The sequence below is a fragment of the Leptonychotes weddellii genome, chromosome 15, assembly GCF_054177405.1.
Source record: "Leptonychotes weddellii isolate Sample4059 chromosome 15, ASM5417740v2, whole genome shotgun sequence".
Taxonomy (NCBI): Eukaryota; Metazoa; Chordata; class Mammalia; order Carnivora; family Phocidae; genus Leptonychotes; species Leptonychotes weddellii.
In genome coordinates this window covers 46,067,812-46,087,388 of record NC_138383.1, presented here as the reverse complement: position 1 = coordinate 46,087,388, position 19,577 = coordinate 46,067,812, and positions in this window count along the sequence as shown.

Sequence of the window (19,577 nt, the reverse complement as noted above, 5' to 3'; positions counted from 1 at the left end):
GTGCACCTCCCAGACCAGGATTTCCAGCTGCTGTCACACATCCTCCCCAGAATGTCCTGCCTCAGTAGCACCTGGCATTCACCACGTCTGAAACGGAACTCATCATATTCCTTCTTCATTCCTCCTCCTCTATCTCATATCCAGGTTATTGGCACCATTACTTCCCTGTTGCTCAGGCTCTAAGAACTGGCCATCCTCACCTTCCCTTCCCCCCACTCCTCCCATCCGAAGAGTGGCTGGTTCCCGTCAGTTCTGGCTCCCAAGAGGTTCTCGAATCCATCCTCTCCCCATCCCAACCACAACGGACCTCCAAAGGTCCTCTAGTCTCTGTCCACACTGTCCCCAGGTACATCTTCTGAAAGTACCTGATGGAGCATATCTCTGCCTCCTCAGAGAACTCCCCTCTCTCTGGTCGGATAAAGGACACACTTCAGAGCACTGAAAACAAGTCTTCCCTGCAAGCTGGCCCCATCTCCCCCTTTTACTTCCTTTGCTTTGGTCACCCCAGCCTGTCTGCTCTTCTTCAAATTCTCACATTTTAATACCTCTGGGCATCCTATTTCCAAGGTCTGGAATGCCCTTCCCGTTCCCTATATATTAAGAAAACTATTACTTTAACAGTTTTATTCTTCCCCCCTCAGCTCCCTGGGGATATGGGCTCCTCCACACTTTGGTGAAATCCTGGGTGACCAACAGAGTCAGCCAGCTCATTCTAAAGAATTAAAAAGTCCTCCGGGCATTTTTAGCCTCAAGAATGTTTTTATTTTAGTAATTAATATATCTAGCCCAATGCAGTGTTTGAGGAAAAAAAAAAGGCCTCCAGATTTATTCAAGGTTAAAGTTTCTGTCCCCTCTCCCATCCCAGCCATGCCTATTATGGAAGGGGTGTGTGTGTGTGTGTGTGTGTGTGTGTGTGTGTGTGTGTGTGTGAAAGAGCATGCATGTGAGTGTGTCTGCATTGGGTAGGAAGTGAGTGGGAAACATTCCTCTTCCTTCTGCCCTGCCCAGCATACTGGCTGAAGTTTCTAGAAGACCCTCCAGGTCTGAATGAGGGAGGAAGGAGAGATGGCAGCCGGAAAGGTCTAGCATGACTAGTATTCATGTAATCAAAGTGTTGATATTTCCAACTGTAACAAGTAAGTAGATGAGCAAAGCAGACTTAGTTTCTTGGAGTTCATCCGTGGGTTCTTTGGGGTCTGTACTGGGAGTATTCAAGTATGCTTCTTGTGGCACATCTGGTATGTTTACTCCCAGAGACCACTCACATTTCCTTCCCCTGCTGTTAGGAATTGAGGCTTAACTACCCACCTCTGGCCGAGGTCTTCATGCCTCTGTAGGCAGGTCTCTTGGACAGTATTTAGATGGTCCTCTGAAAGTCCCCTCTCTCCTGTGGCCCACGTCTGATCCATATGGACACACTCATGCACCTCTGCCCCTGACATGGGTGGAAATGTCTACCTCTTTGGAGTCGAGCTGCAGCTGTCTTTTAGAGGATTTATCTTAGCCACAGTCCCCACCCCTCCCTTTGATTTGCCCTGCAACCTGCTTTACTCATGTATGCTCTCTCTGCCTCTGTAGAGGCTTTCTTTTGGGATCTTGCTCTGAACTAGGCATTTTCAAATTTTAGCAAGGATTCTTTTTTTCTTAAAAAAACAACAAAATCTGTGCAAAGTTGAATATATAAAACACTTAAAAGCAGAGCTGCTTTGGTTGAAGGCCAGGAAGGGCAGTTGGTGGCCCCTTATCCCCTCATGTCCATGATGTGGAACCTCAAAGCTCTGCAGATGTCATTTGAAAAGCCCTACCCTGGACCATGGAGTCCGTCTGAAACCTCACCCTACCCCCACCTGCTGATTCTGGCCCGACAGTCTGCAACCATGTGTACAGCCAGCTAGACCTTTGGGTCTGCCTGCGTCCCTTCCCCTGCCCTCGGCCCTGTCCAGCACACAGTGCTGTCCTTCCTCTGCCGAGTGGATAAATAGCCCTATGTGCCCGGGTCTGTGGCCTTGTGGCTGAAGTGGCCCATGAAGGACTTGCAGGGAGACACTTTTACAAAATGCTTCACAGCTATTCATGTTTCCTCTAACATTTCACAGAACTATTGGGTTTCATTGTAACTTCAGTCCCTGTCTAATGAATTCAAACAAATGAGGCAAATATGAATTAAATACTCACATGAAGTGGAAACAGTTCAGGAGGAGGGCCCTTGGTCTGTATATACAATAGTCCCCATCCTCTTGTTCCCTAAATATTTGCAATTCTGCATGCCAAAGGGTGAGCACATGAATGAAGAATGTGAGCTTGTGTTTAAGACGTTTTGAGACCAGGCCAACTCAAGGCCCTCCCTTTGGTTTGGGCTCGAGCAGTGGGTATTTGTTTGTTCTGCACTTTACTTGTGCTTCTGTCTTCCTGAGGTCCTGTCTTAGGAATAAAGATTGCTCTTTTTCTTGGTCTGACATCGTATGTGCCCCTTCTGAGGGTTGGAGGCTAGCTCAGTGGTCCTTCCTGTCCTCATCTTCCTCCCAATTTGGCTTAGAGGCTGTGGGAATGCAAAATTGTTTTCCACTTTGGAAAACAGTTTAGCAGTTTCTCACAAGCAGTCCCAGGTATTTACCCAAGTGAGAAGAAGATGTCTCTTCAAGGACCTGTACTCAGATGTCCACGGAAGCTTTATTTGTAATAGCCAAAAAATACAAATAATCCAAGTGTTCTTCTGTGAACAGATGACCAAATTGTGTTCTATCCATGCAATGGAATACCACTCAGCAGTAAAAATGAACAAGCTTCAGAAATATGCAAGGACATGGATGAATCTAAAAACCATTATGCCAAGCAAAGAAGCCAGACACACAAAAAACTCAACTAAATGTTGTGTGATTCCACTTCACATGCATTTGCCTCCTTGATAAAAGGCAAAACTATAGTGACAGAATCAAGCAGATGATTGATTGTCAAGCATACGGGGAGGGGTGGGGGAGAGGATTGGCTGCAAAGGGGCATGAGGGATCATTTTAGGATGACGTTTTGTAATTTTAGCTTTTACGTGTAGGTCCGTGGTCCGTTGTGAGGTAAATTTTGTGTATGGTGTGAGGTGAGGATCAAGGTGGGTTTTTGTTTTTTGTTTTTTTGGCATATGTATATCCAGTTTTTCCAGCACTGTTTGTTGAAAAGATTCCAATCACTTCCCCATCAAATGCCTTTTGCACCTGTATCAAAAATCAGTTGACCATATTATGTATATATATGTTGGTGGATTGTAATTATTTTTAAAATCACCGAATTTAAGTTTGTAATTTTAAAAATCTGAGTTTCTCTCTAGTTGTAGACCCTGCCCTTTCTGTCATGGATTCCTACCGGTGATAACAGTGAAACTAACTTATCGAGCAGTTCCCATTGACCTGACACCATTCTGAATCTTCTGCATATAGCAACTAATATCCTCACAACTATCCTGTGAATTGTTTTTTATTTGTCTCCATCTTTTTTTTTTTTTTAAGATTTTATTTATTTATTTGAGACAGAGAGAATGAGAGAGAGAGCACATGAGAGGGGGGAGGGTCAGAGGCAGAAGCAGGCTCCCTGCCGAGCAGGGAGCCCGATGCGGGACTCGATCCCGGGACTCCAGGATCATGACCTGAGCCGAAGGCAGTCGCTTAACCAACTGAGCCACCCAGGCGCCCCTGTCTCCATCTTATAGAGGAGGAAACTGACACTCCATAACATGAAATAATTTGCGGAAGCTAAAGTAGCCGAGCAGGGATATGACTCCAAGTGCTCAGACTCTTAAACATTGCTTAAATTCCACACTAGATCTGCCTCTCTGTCTCTTTCCAGCTCCTGGCGTACAATAAGTGCTCAACAAATATTCATCAAATCAACATAATTATAACACTGTATTTTGATTGTTTACCTGTTTATCATTACAAACTGATGGTGTACCTGGGGGGGGGTGGATGTACCATTTATCAATTCTTTTTTTTTTTTTAAAGATTTTATTTTTATTTATTTGAGAGAGAGAATGAGAGACAGAGAGCATGAGAGGGAGGAAGGTCAGAGGGAGAAGCAGACTCCCTGCCGAGCAGGGAGCCCGATGCGGGACTCGATCCCGGGACTCCGGGATCATGACCTGAGCCGAAGGCAGTCGCTTAACCAACTGAGCCACCCAGGCACCCCCCATTTATCAATTCTAAAATATTCAGCAAGGCTTACTATTATGTTAAACAGTGTGCCAAATGGGAGAAATATGAAGATTAACAAATAGACAATAATGAAACAGATGAACAAGTACGTTGGCTTTATTTAACTGGTAGATTTTGTTCCCCAAAGGGCTGACTTCACATGCAAAAACTGCCCATATGATTTTGATCCTGAGTGGGAATCTCATTGCTTGCTTGCTGCATCTTCAACCTTCTGACCTTTTGTTTGATCGCTCACAGCACGGGGCTAATAAAACCTGCCCTGTGTACCTCTTCGGTAATGCTGCCCATGAAAGAATTCAGGAAAATATACAGAGCTAGGCAGATATCAGAGGCTATTCCCTTGACTTTAAACTTGTTGCAGGTGGTGTGAGGCCAAATGTGATCTGCTTATACGTGTGGTTTGCCGCCACTGTCTGGGGGTGGTTAGGGTGGCAGAGAGCAAATCTCGGGATGGTGTGGAAGGAGCCACAAGGGCTGAAGAGGAATCTGGCCTGGAAAATGATCCGTTGATTCCGTGCTGGCCACCAGGACCATGACTGTCCTGCACACCCTGGTTTGTGGCCTGAATATAATTCCTTCCCACAAGTTGAAGTACTAGATGAAGACATGTGTTTGCACAAATGTACAGCAGTGGATAAAGCTGGGCAAAGAAAAGCCTCCAAAGGAGACTGATTGAGAGAATACTGGACAGAGGCTTTAAAGTCCTTTGGTTTGGGAGATGAGCGTTAACTCTGTCAGTACAGTAGGCTATTGACTCATCTCTGGATTAGAAAAAAAAAATGTATCTTAAGCCAAGAACACTCAGTGGGGAAAGGATAGTCTCTTTAAACAAGTGGTGTTGGGAAAACTGGACAGCAACATGCATAAACGTGAAATTGGACTCATATCACTCATATCACTCTCACATCACTCAGAAAAATGGACTCAGAATGGATTAAAGACTTAAACTTAAGACCTGATAGCGTAAAAACTCCTAGAAGCAAACAAGCTTCTTGACATTGATCTTGGCCATTATTTTTTTGGATGTGACACCAAAAGCATAAGCAACAAAAGGAAAAATGAACAAGTGGGACTACATCAAACTAAAAAGCTTCTGCAAGAGCAAAAGAAACAAGCAACAAAATGAAAAGGAAATCTGCAGAATGGTAGAAAATATTTGCAAGCCATATATTGGATAAGGGGTTAATATCCGAAACATATAACTCATTCAACTCAATAACAAGAAAGCAAATAATCCAATTAAAAATGGGCAAGGGGCTGAATAGACATTTTTTCCAAAGAACACACCCAAATGACCCAACAGGCACATGAACAAACGCTCAGCGTCACTCATCATCAGGGAAATGCAAATCAAAACCACAATGAGATATCACCTCACACCTGTCAGAATGGCTATCATCAAAAAGACAAGAAACAAGTGTTGGTGAAGATGTAGAGAAACGGGAACCCCGTGCCCTGTTGGTGGGAATGCAAATTGGTGCAGCTACTATGGAAAAAAATATGGAGATTGCTCAAAAAATAAAACTATACTACATGACCCAGAAATCCCACTTTTGGGTGTATATTCAAAGAAAATAAAAACAGGATTTTGAGAAGATGTCTGCACTCCCATGTTTATTGCAGCATTATTTTACAAGAGCAAAGACCTGGACACCACCTGCGTCTGTTCATGGATGAATGGATAAAGGAGGTGCATATACAATAGAATAATCTTATTCAGCCATGCAAAAGAAGGAGATCCTGACATTTGCAGCAGGATGGGTGACCTTGGGAGCATTATGATAAGTGAGATCAATCAGACCAAGGAGGACCAGTGCTGAGTGCATTGTCCAGTAATATGTGGAATCTAAAAAAGTTGAACTCATAGCAGCCCAGAGTAGAATGGTGGTTGCCGGGGGTGAATTGGGAGGTGTTGGTCAAAGGGACAAACTTGCAGGCAGAAGATGAGAAAGTTCTGGGAATGTCATGGACAGCTTAATGATCATAGTTATCATCAGTATTGTATTATATACCTCAAAATTGCCAAGAGAATAGATTAAATGTTCACACCACAAAAAAAAGTACTTGTGTGTTGTGATAGAGATGTTAGCTGGGACGATTGTGGTAATCCCATTGCAATACATAAATGTATCAAATCAATACATAAATGTATCAAATCAATACATTGTACGCCTAAAATTACACAATGCTATGTCAATAGCACTCTCAATTAAAAGTATCCATGTTAATTCCATAAATGCTTATTGAATGCTCAGGATGTGCCTGGCATTTTACTGAGTACCGCAGGGACCATAAAGATGGACAAGACCCCAACCATGTCCTCACGGAACAGACGTGCCCCTGGGTAACGGAGGCTCAGAGGAACAGGACTTCTAAAGAAGTGTAACCCATCGAAGTTTATCCTTCACTCGGTTTTGGCTTCACCTTGATCTTGATTTAAGCCTTGAGCTCTTGATTTCCACAAGAAAACCACACACTATGCGTCAGGATCAGTAGGCCTGTTTGATGCTTTACTGAGGGTTTGTGAAGGCACGCTGGAGGGAGGATGTTCTTCAGCACTTAGAGTTCCCCCAAAACATTCCTGTTTGACACGTCCCTCCCAGGATCTGCTGGGAGGCCCGCCCACCCTTTCTTTTCCCCTTGGGGAGATTCCTTCTGTACCACAGCGACCCTGGGCTCCCCACAGGCCCCAGAGCCCCAGAGGAGGCTCGGTTCTCCTGCAGCACATTCATCAACACCAAATGTCTTCTTTACCAAGAAGGAATTCTGAGAGCAGTGCTTTCAAAATGATGCACATATATAGGATTTATGAGTTATTTTCTTATTGAGTTAAAATACACAGAGCATGAAATTCCCCCTTTCAATCATTTTAAAGGAGACGATGCAGTGGCTTTTCGTATCTTCACGATGTTTGGCGACCACCATCGCTACATAATTCCAGAATATCTTCATCATCCACCCCCTGCAAAAGAAAACCTGTGCCCAATAAGCCATCATTCCCCATTTCCTCCTCTACGACTTGCTCTTCCCACTTAACCAGACATTGGGAAAATCCTTCCAGTTCTAAGGACTCCATCTTTTAAGGGACTGCAGTATGATTTTATAATATGCCTGTTTCTGCAGTTAGCCAATCATCTCCCTGACATGGGGCACTGCCCTGGGGAAGCATGTTCCCATGGCCCTGCTGCAATTTGATTTTAAAGGCTGAGTCACAAAGCAAAAGCGCTATTACTCTTCAACGTAATAGCTATCAGCATATTACTTCCCAAAAAGGTTTGTACCTTTTTTTTTTTTTGGAGTCTCAGACGACATTTTATTCTCTGTTGAAAATGACATTGCACATCCTTTGTTCATATAATGTCACCCACATGTAGGTGTTTTTGTGAAACCTCCTTTTTTCACCTGTCTGAGCAGCACTTGTCTTGGAATCCCGGTGGACACGGGGGACTGGGGAGTTCTGCCTGGGAGGATGCGAGAAGCCTCCTCGGAGAACATCTTGACCTGGGTTTTATTTTTTTATTATTTTTTAAGATTTTTTTTTTAAGATTTTATTTATTTATTTGAGGGGGAGAGAGCACAGAGGGAGAGTGAGACGGAGAAGCAGGCTCCCGGCTGAGCAAGGAGCTCAGTGTAGGGCTCGATCCTAGGACCCTGGGATCATGACCTGGGCCGAAGGCAGATGCTTGACCAACTAAGCCTCCCAGGTGGCCCTTGAGCTGGATTTTAAAGGCAGTGGTGGGGCAGAAGCATCCAGGCAGGAGAGAGGGTGTGAGGGAAGCCAGGCAGGGCGATCATGCAGCGCGCACGCGGGGACTAGCAGTCGGTCCCCCAAGGGGAGGTGTGTGGACGATGGGGGAAAGCTCTAATGCATCGTTCAGGGCACGTGGGCATGGCTCTTTTGGAAAGGGCTCTCATCCAGGAGGACGTCTTCTTGTCTCTTTTTTCAGGCCTGGCAAAGGAAATGGTTTTTCAGGGAGAGCAGAGACACCGCTCGACACTGCCTAAGTCCAGTGTTTTGTGGGAGGGACTTCCCACCGGGCTGTCCTCTGCTCTTGCCTTTCTCAATAAACAAGCACCTAAGTCTGCTCTCACGCCCATTGCAGAGGGCTGTGGCCTCGATGGGGTTAATAAGGGATGTAACTTTTAGACTATATTAGAGATTACTTTACAAAGTCAGAAAAAAATGCACAGTCCTACCAACATTATATTACAGTGGCTAAAAATATCCCATGGCCATTGGTTGGCTCAGACCAATAGATGTCCCACAGACTAATTTAACCATTGGCAGGAGGCCATGCAGCCTCCAGACAGGATCAGAATCAAACTGGGGGCTGCTAAATATAGAAATATAAATTTGGGTTTGTTTAGAATCATTTGAAAACTGAAAGAACACATAAGCCAGTATGCAAGCATGGTAGAATATTGCAAAGGCTTAGCTCTTGTGGTTTCTCGTCATCACCTTGCCCCTGGGTCTGCCTGCAGTCCCGCCCTCGATGTCGGCTTTTCAATGGGAATATTAGACAGGTCTTCCGTGTCTGAGAGTCACTGCAGACTTGCAAAGTCGCCTGGGTGGGAAGGAGGTTTCCCTTCCAGATATCATACCGTTCTCAGAGGCTTACTGATTGCAGGCATGACTGCAACCATCCTTCCATCCCTCAGGCTCCATCCAAATGTGGGAATGGGCGTCTGTGGCTTCTCTTTGGATTTCATCCTGGGCCAGGAGAACAAGGAGTCCCCTAGGGCGTGGTTGCATGGGGGGAAAGGGGACAAAGGAAAAAAAAAATCTTTGTAATCCTTGTGCCCTGTGTGTCCCTCTTGTTCAATGTTTATCGCGAAAAGGTACCTCAAAGCACAAACCTGCTTCCCCTGAGGAGCTTCGGGTAGGCAGGGATTCAAGCGAATGATGAACAGGTACGAAAGGAGAGTGGGGAAGCTTTCTCATGTTGCTATTGGGGACATCACTCCTAAAATTCCCCCCAGGAAACCAGCAGAGTCGAGTTAAAGGGCTCTTGGGCACACATGGGGACAACTGACCAGTTTAACCAGTCCAAAGTGCTTGTCAGGTGGCTTGTCATGACCCTACAAATCCATCCTCTGCTACCTGCTCACGTGAATCATGACTACTCCCCTCTTAGCAGCCCCGTTGCTGTCTTTTGGACATGCTAGAACCTTCCAACTTGAGGCCCCTGCCCTCCCACCCTGCCTGGGACGCTCTTGCATCAAGGATTTTCATGGACTTCCTCTCCCTTCTTTTAGGGTTAGTTCAAATACCATCCACCGAGAAGCCTTACTGAAGCCACATCTATAGCTTTTTTTTTTTTTTTTAAATAATTGTATCCCCTCTGCCTGCTTTACCTCTGATAGAACTTGTTACTACCTATTATATATCATATCAATCTTTGCTTATTATCTGTCTCCTCCACTCAAATGCACACTGCATAAAGGGACTCCAGTGTCTATGCTGGATGGATAAACGAGTCATGGTTGTGTTTATTCCCTATACCTGGATAAAAGTGGACCGCAAATTATACCTTTGCGTGCAAATCCCAACAGGAATTCCCAGACTCGGTCTTTCAATACGTGATTTATTCCTCCTGCGGTATTGTAACCACACTTGCAGATGAGTAATTACAGGCTGAGACACCAGGTCTGAAGCCGGGTAGTATGGACTGCGAAAGGAAGGGCACCGGGAGAAAGAGACGCTTGAGCTGGGGATGGAGATCAAGAGGAGCTGGAGAGAACACTCAGAGAAAACAGCGTGTACCCTGTAGTTTCTCATTGGTGGGACACACACGGTCCCCTTTCTGAATTTGGGATGAGTCTCAGCATGGAGGGCTTCTCACGATCGCTTCTAGCCAGGCGACAGTCCTGACATGGAGTCATTGCCTGCCCACTGGAGCATTCCGCTGTTGCTCGTGAAGGCGCGGCTGGACAGTTTAAGAGCCGTTTCGAGAAAGGAATATGGCTTGATCGTCCTCTGCAAACCTCCATCGAGACCTGGCTCCACCAAGAAAGTGGCGACATTGAACATTGCAGAATGCATGCCCGTGGCCACGAGAAAATCTCCAAGACCACCGAGGAAGAGACCTTGTGTTACCAACACTCCCGAGGGTGTGGAGGATGGACTATGTGAAGGAACGTGGACACTGGGGACTCAGAGTTGAAAAGAGATTCCCCCGGGCCAGAGTTCCCACGTGAAGGGGCTTTAGAAATAGCAAGATCAGTTCATTTAGCATGTAGTTTGCTTTTCACATAGGAGTGGGAGCAATAAATGCTTTAGTCCTCCATCTACGTATACATAAGGCTTAAAGGAATTCTTTATTTTTTTTCTTAAAGATTTATTTATTTGAGGGGTGCCTGGGTGGCTCAGTCGGTGAAGCGACTGCCTTCGGCTCAGGTCATGATCCCGGGGTCCTGGGATGGAGCCCTGCATCGGGCTCCCTGCTCGGCCGGAAGCCTGCTTCTCCCTTTCCCACTCCCCCTGCTTGTGTTCTCTCTCTGTGTGTCAAAAAAAAAAAAAAAAGAAAAATTATTTATTTGAGAGAGAGCAGGAAGAGTGGCAGTGGGAGAGAGAGAGAGAAAATCCCAAGCCGACTCCCCGCAGAGCACAGAATCCAACATGGGGCTCGATCCCACGACCCTGAGATCATGACCTGAGCGGAAACCAAGAGTGGGACACTTCACTGACTGAGCCACCCACGTGCCCTGAGAACTCTTTCCAGTGAGTATAAACCAGCACTTCTGAATGTTAAGAGAACATAGTGTCAGCCTTTCATGGACAGGGTTCTTTTTTTTTTTTCCTCAAAGTCAGGTACAGTAATGGTGCATCTGAGAATGAGTGAGATCCTGGATTTGACGCAGTACCGGAAGGTGAGCGTGGAGACGGGAGCGGAGAACAGCACAGGGGACAGGGACAGGTGGTGAGGGGCACCCGGTGTGGCGGGAGGTGGCGGGGGGGAGGGGGCAGGCACTCTTGGAAGGGACCATGCCTCTGAGGACCTCTGGGGCTGTTCCCTGCTGCATCTGTGCAAATCCCGTTTAGCTGTCCCTCCAGGTCATTCGGTGTCCTAACAGCCCTCGGTGCAAGTTTTTAACAATTTTAAGAATTAAAATTAAATTAAAATTAAAATTTAAGAATTGCCACTGACATCGAAGAAAAACACACGGCGTGTAGACGCAATACTCACTGTCAAAATTACCCCAAATAAATAAATAGGAGATGGTCCTAGGCACCCCTTAGGGATACATGGGGAAGAGGAAAAGACAGGGATGACCAACATCTGTGGGTCCGGGTGGGGAGGGGAGCCGTCTGTGCAAATCCCGTTTAGCTGTCCCTCCAGGTCATTCAGTGTTTGCAAGCAGTAAAAGAAATCGCCCAAATTTGTTTTCTCATGAAAATGTCAGCTTGAGCGCTTAGAGTGAGTTAATTCTTTTCTTGTGGCCCGGGACAAAAAAAAAAAAAAAAAAAGAAATCCTTTTTATTTTGTTGCCCTGGGGACAAAAGAGGCTTTCTGTTCCTGTTCCATGTTTCCAGTTTGCTGGGATTCTTCAGATGTGCTTACACGGAGGGCTGAGATAAATTTCCAGGTGGAAGAAACGAGATGCTGACATGTTTGGTCTGAGCCAGACCTGTCACCCCAACCTGCTGGGGCCTCAGAGGGATGGAGCTCTTGGCTTTCCCTGTGCCTGTTCCCCAGGTGAGACCTGCCGCCCCCAAACGCTTCTTTCTTCACAAGACATTTTAATACGATGGGGCATAAAAGGGAGATGGCGACATCATTCTTGTTAATTAATGTCTTGTTTGGTTACCTCCCATTAATTATTCACTAAGCCAAGACAGCTGTCAGGTCTTGTTTGGGCTCAAGCCTGAAAATAACTTGTAGCTCTTGTTGGAGGGCTTGGTTTGCTGCTTCTTCCTCCCTCCCCTCGCCCGTCCTCCCCTTCTCTCCTCCCCCTCCTCCTTTCCCTCCTCCTTCCCCTCCTCCACTTCCTCTCCTCCCCCTCCTCCCCTCCTCCTTCTCTTCTCCCTCCCTCCTCCTCCTCCCCTCTTCCCCGTCCCCTCCTGTCCCTCCTTCCCCTCCCCCTCCCCAGCCTCCTTACATTCTTTTTTCCCAAGAGTAGAGCAGAGACCAATATTTAGTTGTCTGGCTCCTGAGAGAATCATCAGCTATTACAGCTGGAAAGGAGGTCAGAAATCATAGAAACAGGGTTTTCAGACTGCTCTGAGGAGTCCGAGAATTGGACAGGACTTTGGCCCCGCCTGCTCCAATTCAGGTTGCTTCTCTTTTCCATGCCCCATGGGCCATCTTTGAATCCCGGTGTGTAAAGAAGAAAAAGATCTGAGTCTTGGGAAGGTCTGGAAACGGCCGATGCACATCAGGCCTCTCATTTACAGAGGAGGGCACTGAGGTTCAGAGAGGTAGAGCAGTTTGCCTGGGGTTGCCCAGCTTCTCGGTAAGGGAGTTTGGACTGGGAGCCTTGCCCTTCTCCTGCCGCTTGGCTCTGAGTAGAGCGGGGAGCTGACCTGAGAAGCAGCGAGAAGGTGGGAATGAGGGTGCTTCCATCTCTCTGGTATGCGAAGCAGGATGGGTGTCTTGAAACACCTCTTGGGCCACAGAAAATGGTATTTCCCTGTGGTCCCAGAGAATAGCAGTGCACACGTGGCCAGGCCCGTGGTCTCCCTTACAACTGGATGAGGACACAGAGTGTCCGGAGTCCGCCGTGTGGGACTGACCCACTAACCAGTTTCACCGTAAAGAAAGGGTTTTCTCTCTCTTTTTCTTGTTTATTATCATTTTGGGGGTGGGTTTCAGCAGGGGGCAGGTTCTGGAAATATGCACCAATTCTACCATATTTCCAAGTAGTGTGAATTTAACATTCAGGCTGGAGTCTTACTTAGGTCGACTGACCTAGAGAAAGTTTTAAAATAAATTTTTAGATGTAAATTAAACTGTTCTATTTTTTAAAGCATTTCCTTTGCGGTTGTAATTAGAACAGTACAGATATCTTGGGGGATAATATAGGATAGTATTGTGATAAGAGGCTGGAAACCTAGCTCTGCTCCGTGCTGTGTGACATCAGGCAAGTCACTCACCCTCTCTGTGCCTCAGATCGCCTTCTCTGTAAAATAGGGATGATAACCATACCTTCCATATGGGGGCGCTGTGCGGATCACATGCATTGCCATAGAAAGCCTTCACAACAGGGCCCAGCGCGGGATGTATTGTGATTCATGGACCTGAGCACTGGTGTCTGTCAACAATTCTAGAAAATTCTTGCTCTACATTGCTTTAAATATGATCTCTTTCCCATTCTATTGGACCTTCACAGGACTCACAGCACGTCTTTTATTTTTCCATCTCTTTGTCCCTGGAGGGTCTCCTGGATGACTTCTTTGGTTCTACACTTCAGTTCACTGAAATTCTGATGCTCTCTGTCCTGATGTTTTGTAACCCATTCGTGATGGAGAGGAGCAGCTGTGCACAGTCACTCAGCCTCTCCTTCTTCTGTATCAATTGTATTGTAGATGGACACACGGCTCTTCAGCCGTATGGCCCTTCCCGCGCTCCTTTGTGGTTGGATGTGGCTGTGGGACTAAGTCTTCCATAGACGTGAGTGGAAGTGGTGGGCGCCACTCAACACACAGTGTGTCTCTCCCGTACTTTTTCTCCCTCTCCACAGCTGGGATATTGTTCAAAGAGTTGTCTGCGGAACACAGCAGGTGCATAAACTGTCCCTGCTTTGCAATGGGATTAGTTAAAAAATAGAAAAGCCTTTAGATATTTATAGCAATTCAGCCCTCTCACAATACCCGAGCATTCTGGTAATACTTCTTTATCTTCTTCCCCCTCTTTCTCTTCCACCTCCTCCTTCCTCCTCCTTCTTCTTCCTCCTCTTCCTTCCTCCGTCCTCTTTCTTCCTTCTTCCTTCTCCTTCTTCCTCCTCTTCCTTCCTCCTTCCCTTTCTTCCTTCTTCCTTCTCCTCTTTCCTCCTCTTCCTTCTTCCTTCTCCTTCTTCCTTCTCTTCTTCCTCCTCTTCCTTCCTCCTTCCTCTTTCTTCCTTCTTCCTTCTCTTCCTTCTTCCTTCTCCTTCTTCCTCCTTCCTCATCCTTCCTTCTCCTTCTTCCTCCTCTTCCTTCCTCCTTCTTCTTTTTCCTTCTTCCTTCTCCTCCTCCTTTTTCCTTCTTCCTCCTCCTCCTTCCTCTTCCTTCTTCTCCTCCCTCCTCCTTCTCCCTCCTCCTTCCTCCTCCTCCAACTCCTCCTTCTCCCTCTCCTTCTTTTTTTTTTTTGTATTTTAAAAAAGTAATGGTCCAAAAAGAATCGAGGGGGAAGAAAACTGTCCTGTCACCTGTGCCTGTGGCCAGATGAGGGTAATGGCCAGGGGGTGGGCTGAGCAACAAGATGGAAGGAACCTGTGTCCTTTAATGACCCCCAGGGGCAGAACTGCCTGCCAACCTGGAGTGCTCACTCCAGACCATTACACAAGAGGGAAATGAAGCACCGTCTCTTTTAACCTACAGAATTATTTTCAGATCCCTTCCTGTGACCTTCAAGCCTTACCCCATGACATGTCCATCATGTTTTAAATTCCAATTATTATACATTTACTTCTAGAAATCATGTTTGGTTCTTTCTCAAATCTCTTTGGTGGTGGTTGTTGTTGTCTTAATAGATTCTCATTCCTTGATCATATTTGCGAGCCTCGGTTGTTTTTAAATCGTACATTTGTTAAAATAAAGTCTTGTTTAAGCACCAAGATAGAACAGATATGAACTTTCAAACAGAGGTGACAAATTGCCATATGCAGATATTCATCAGGAATTTTTGAGAACTTGTTCTGCAACATTTAAAATCTTTCAATGACTTTGAGAATATAAAAGGATTAAGAGAGCAGAGGAGAGAAAAGATTTTAGGGAGAGAGACCTCTTTAGGGAAATTGATACTGAGCACTCTGTCCTCTCTCCCCACCCAAGTGGTCCAGCGTCAGAGTTGGTGGAGGGCAGAGCCCTTTGGGGACAGCCGATGTCTGGGTAGATTCTGGCTCATTAGTTAAAAACCGGTTGCAAATATCTTGCTTCTGTTTATCTTTCCTTTAATTGGCGGAGATGGAAAATCATAGAAGTTGCATGCGTTCATTTCTCAGGGCTTCCCTAACAGAGTACAATAGACCGGTGCCTCGAAATGACAGAAATATATTGTGTCACAGCTCTGGAGGCCAGGGGTCCAAATTCAGGGCATCAGCAGGGCCGTGCTCCCTCTGAAGCCTCAAGCAAAGGATCTTCCTTGTCTCTTCCAGCTTTTGGTGGCCCCAGGCTTGCCTTGACATGGGGCAGTGTCACTCCAAGCTCTGCCCGTGTCTTCACACGGCTGTCTTCCCTCTGTGTCTGTGTCTTCCTATGTTGTTCTCTGTGTGAGTCCATGTCCACACTCCCCTCTTCTTATACGGACCCCAGTCATCCTGGATTAAGGGCCCACCCTACTCCAGACCAACCTCACCTTCACCAGTTACCCTTGCTACAACCCGATTTCTAGATAAGGTCACCTTCAGTGGTCCTGGGGGTTAAGACTTCAAAATATCTTTTTTTGGGGGGGGCACAATTCATCCATAACAGGGAGATGTGGTAAAGGATGTGGGGAGTCACAAAATGGATGGGAAATTCATCTCTCAGCTTCTGCTTCCTGTAATCCCTGCTTCTGTCTGCCTCAGTTGGTCTAGGTCCTGAAGACTGCCTCCCACTCCCTCACCCCGATGACATGTCCCTGGGCTTCAGGGGCAATCCTGCTCGCCTCCCCACCCAGCCCCACACCTTGGCTGGGCACGCAGACAAAGTCACGGCCCTGACCCTCCTTCCACTCCCAGCAGGATACATATCCTGCCTCTTTGGCTTCCTTCCCAGCACAGAGTGAGCCCTCACATGTCCAGAAGGCTTGCCCTTGAGTGCCCTTCCTCCCTGACCTCCCTGATCAAACCATCTGCCGGTCGCTGGGTCCCAGCCATCTGCTCGAGGCCCGCTTCCATGTCTCGGAGCTTGTGAGCCCTGAGGACATCGCAGGGATGAGAGTGTTCTCGTGGTGGATCCTGGGACCATCGATGACTTTCCATCATGACTGGTATGGCAACAATATGTGTTCACCAAAAGCCCAGGGACCCAGTGCTTGTGGAGGGGAACGATGGAACTGTTGGAGGACCATTTCATGTTAGAAAATCTCCATGTGGAATGTCTGAGATTCCACTGGGGACCAGAGTTTAGACGTCCTGCCTGATGAATCCTTTGTGTTTCTATAAAGTCACTGGTAGAAGGTGTTCCCAGTGTATTAGAGAAAAACTATGTCAAGCTTTTAGCTCAGGTTAACCCCCGGAGTGAGGATTAACTTCCTTCCATGGTATTTCCCAGAGAAGATGCCTCCCAGAGGAGCAAACACATATATTAGGATGGCGAGCGCTTTGGGCCAAGTGTTGGGGAGACCTCCCTTCATTTTGGGTTTCTCGTCTGCAATATGAAAAGGTGAGCCTATTCACAGAGTCCTTTTAGCCCTAACATTCTAATTATTTTAAAAAAATCAAAACTTTTATCTTTTATTTTAAAAGCATAAATAACAGTTTTTAACAGCACTATAAAATCAAAACATTTTAAAGTGTATTGCACCTCAAACCTTTTAAATATCTGTACCTCAATTCAATATTTACACACTTTTGTTGCCAGACAAAACTCCAGTGACTTTTTATTTCTGTCCTAATACTCCAAATCCAGGAGAGAAACACATCTACAAATTAGTTATGGAAAATTAAAACAAAACAAAACAAAACTATATGAACCTGGAAAACTTAAAACCCTCAAACTTGATAAAATTTACATTTTCGTTTCTCCCCGCCTCCCAGACACACAGGCAGTCTGAAAATTATTTCATCCGAACAAATTGTCCAGATATATTTGGACCCATCCCTCTTGTGGAGGAATTCAGCCAAAACTGCCCCCGCTCTCCCCGCCCCGGAAAAGCAATTCTAAATCAAAACCAACTTTGTTAATGCCTCAAAGGAGAAAGAAGCATTTCTGAATGCTGCAAAAAGCCATTCGGACCTGAGACTGCCCTTCTCTTTTGCTCTAGTGAATTTAGGATTAAAATCTGGGAAAAGGTCTTTGAAGACTGTGCACCACTGTGGGTCTGTATGGATAGGGCCATTCAAAGTAGTTTTTGTAACACGAGTTTCAGTGCATTCGGAGGTCTCTCAAAATCAATTCTGTGCTTTAAAAAAAAATTTATACTCCTGAAGATACAATAGATGTGTGCATAGACTAGCAATCTGGCCAGGAACTTGCGCAGCCAATTTAGGACCTGGGGGTACAGTGGTAACTGGGAGGCAGGTGGGGTTGGCTGGTTGCTGTGGATGTTCAATGCATTTGGCATCCATTTCTCTTCCTCTCCCTGCCGATGGGCAGCCGGAAGTTCCTTTGGGAAACCCTGCCTTTGTTCGGAGCTTCGGGGCTGACTCCCGCTTGGGGTTAGCAAGTCGAGGAAGCCCCGCCCCCTCACTTACCAGTTGGCCAATAGCTTTCCTCCGGCCGCAGGGACTGGTTCAGAGGGCTCAGGTGGTGCAAACACCTGTCCTTCTGAGGGACACGGCCCTCTGTGGATGTGAACGAGGCAGCACGAGATAAAGGCCTCCCAAGTCACTCTTAGACTGTGTCTGCTTGTTAGGAGAGGGAAAGAGACATTCACCTTCCAGCTTCCCCGCCTCGCACACTTGCCAAGGAATGTGGTCCGGGATGGAGGAATTTCCACAGCTGTGCACAGGGCGGTGCTCCGAGGGCCAGGCCTCCGCCGGGGTAGTTAGCCCGTGTGGAAGACTTGGCCTTTGCAAGCAGGTCAAGGAAACTTAGAAAAAAGATAATAACGAAAGGGATGAAGGCGAGAATGGTGGGCAAAAAAAAAAAAGGGAACAGGATTTGGATGATTTCTCCTGGAGGAGAGGATTCTAAAAGCAGATGACTCACTTAGTAGCTTGGTTTTGGGGAAGACCCTCTCTCTTCCTGGGTTACCATTTGCTCCTCTGGGACATGAAACCCATTAACTATAGGATCCATACGGTGGCTTCGAGCCCTAAATGCTGTGATTCTAGGCATCACTTTTACATGTCAGAAAAATGTTGATGCATGAGGAGGTGGTGGTGGTTTTCCAATTCCATTGCAGCGAGAGAAGAAAGTAGGAGAGCTGGGGTGAAGCGTCTTGACCTTGAGAGCTGTTTTGACCATAGAGAGCAAGGTGGAGATGAGGAAATCTCACTTCCTGGAAATGGATAAAGAAATAATACATGGTTATTTCTGGGATGGGATAATCCCCAGAAGCCACTCCCTAAAAAGATGAATTTGAATGGCATGGCGATTAACATGTTGAAATCTAACTACTGTGTTCTAAGCTCTTAAAAAAACGTTCTTGCACACCAACAGGGAGGTCTGGGGTGATTCTGACTTGTTGGCTGTGCATTTTCAGCTGCTTGAATCCCTCATAAAGAGGAGGTGCTCTCTAAGCCGAGCAATGGGGTTTCTGACGCCGAGATGGGCAAAGAGCAAAATTTGGGAGAATCAGGGTTTTGTTGTTGTTGTTTTTAAATTAAAACAATGCTCCACGTTTAAAGGGTGGCAGGGAGTATCATGACCTTCCCTCAAGATGTGCAACACCTAGTCTCAGGAACGTGTGAATATGTTACTTCCTGTGGCTGAAGAGATTTTGCAGCTGGGATTGAGGATTTTGAGCTCCATTTATTACGGAGTACTCCGATATGCCCGATGTAATCACAAGGGTCCTTAAGGATGGAAGAAGAGTGAGAGGCAGGAAGAGGAAGACAGGAGGGCCAGGAAAGATGCAACAACAGAAACAGAGGTTGGGGATGTTATAACTGCTGCAAGGGGCCTTAGCCGAAGACTTCAGAAACTTCTGGAACCTGGAGAGGGCAAGGGCACAGATTCTCCCTTAGAGCCCCTGGAGGTGGCGTGGCTCTGCTGACGCTTTTATTTTGGTCCTGGGAAACCCATTTTGGACTTCTGACTTCTGCAGCTGTAAGATAGTCCATTCTGATTGTTTTGAGCCACTGGACCCGGTGGTAATCTGTTACAACATTAATGAGAAGCTACTACACAGAGGAGAAGGCAGAATGGATTGATGCAGAAGAAAAATTGCTTTGGAAAGAGAAGTACTAGTAGTAGGAGTAGAGACATCATCCCTGCAAGAAGAATAGCTCTGACGGGCTAACAGTGCTTTCACGGGGCTGAGGTGGATGGCCTGGGGGTCAGCATCAGGGGGCGGGCTCCAAGGAGCAGGACCCAGATTTGGGTCAGATAGAGTTGCCGAGAGTGATGTCTGGGGCAGGATGCATTTGCAC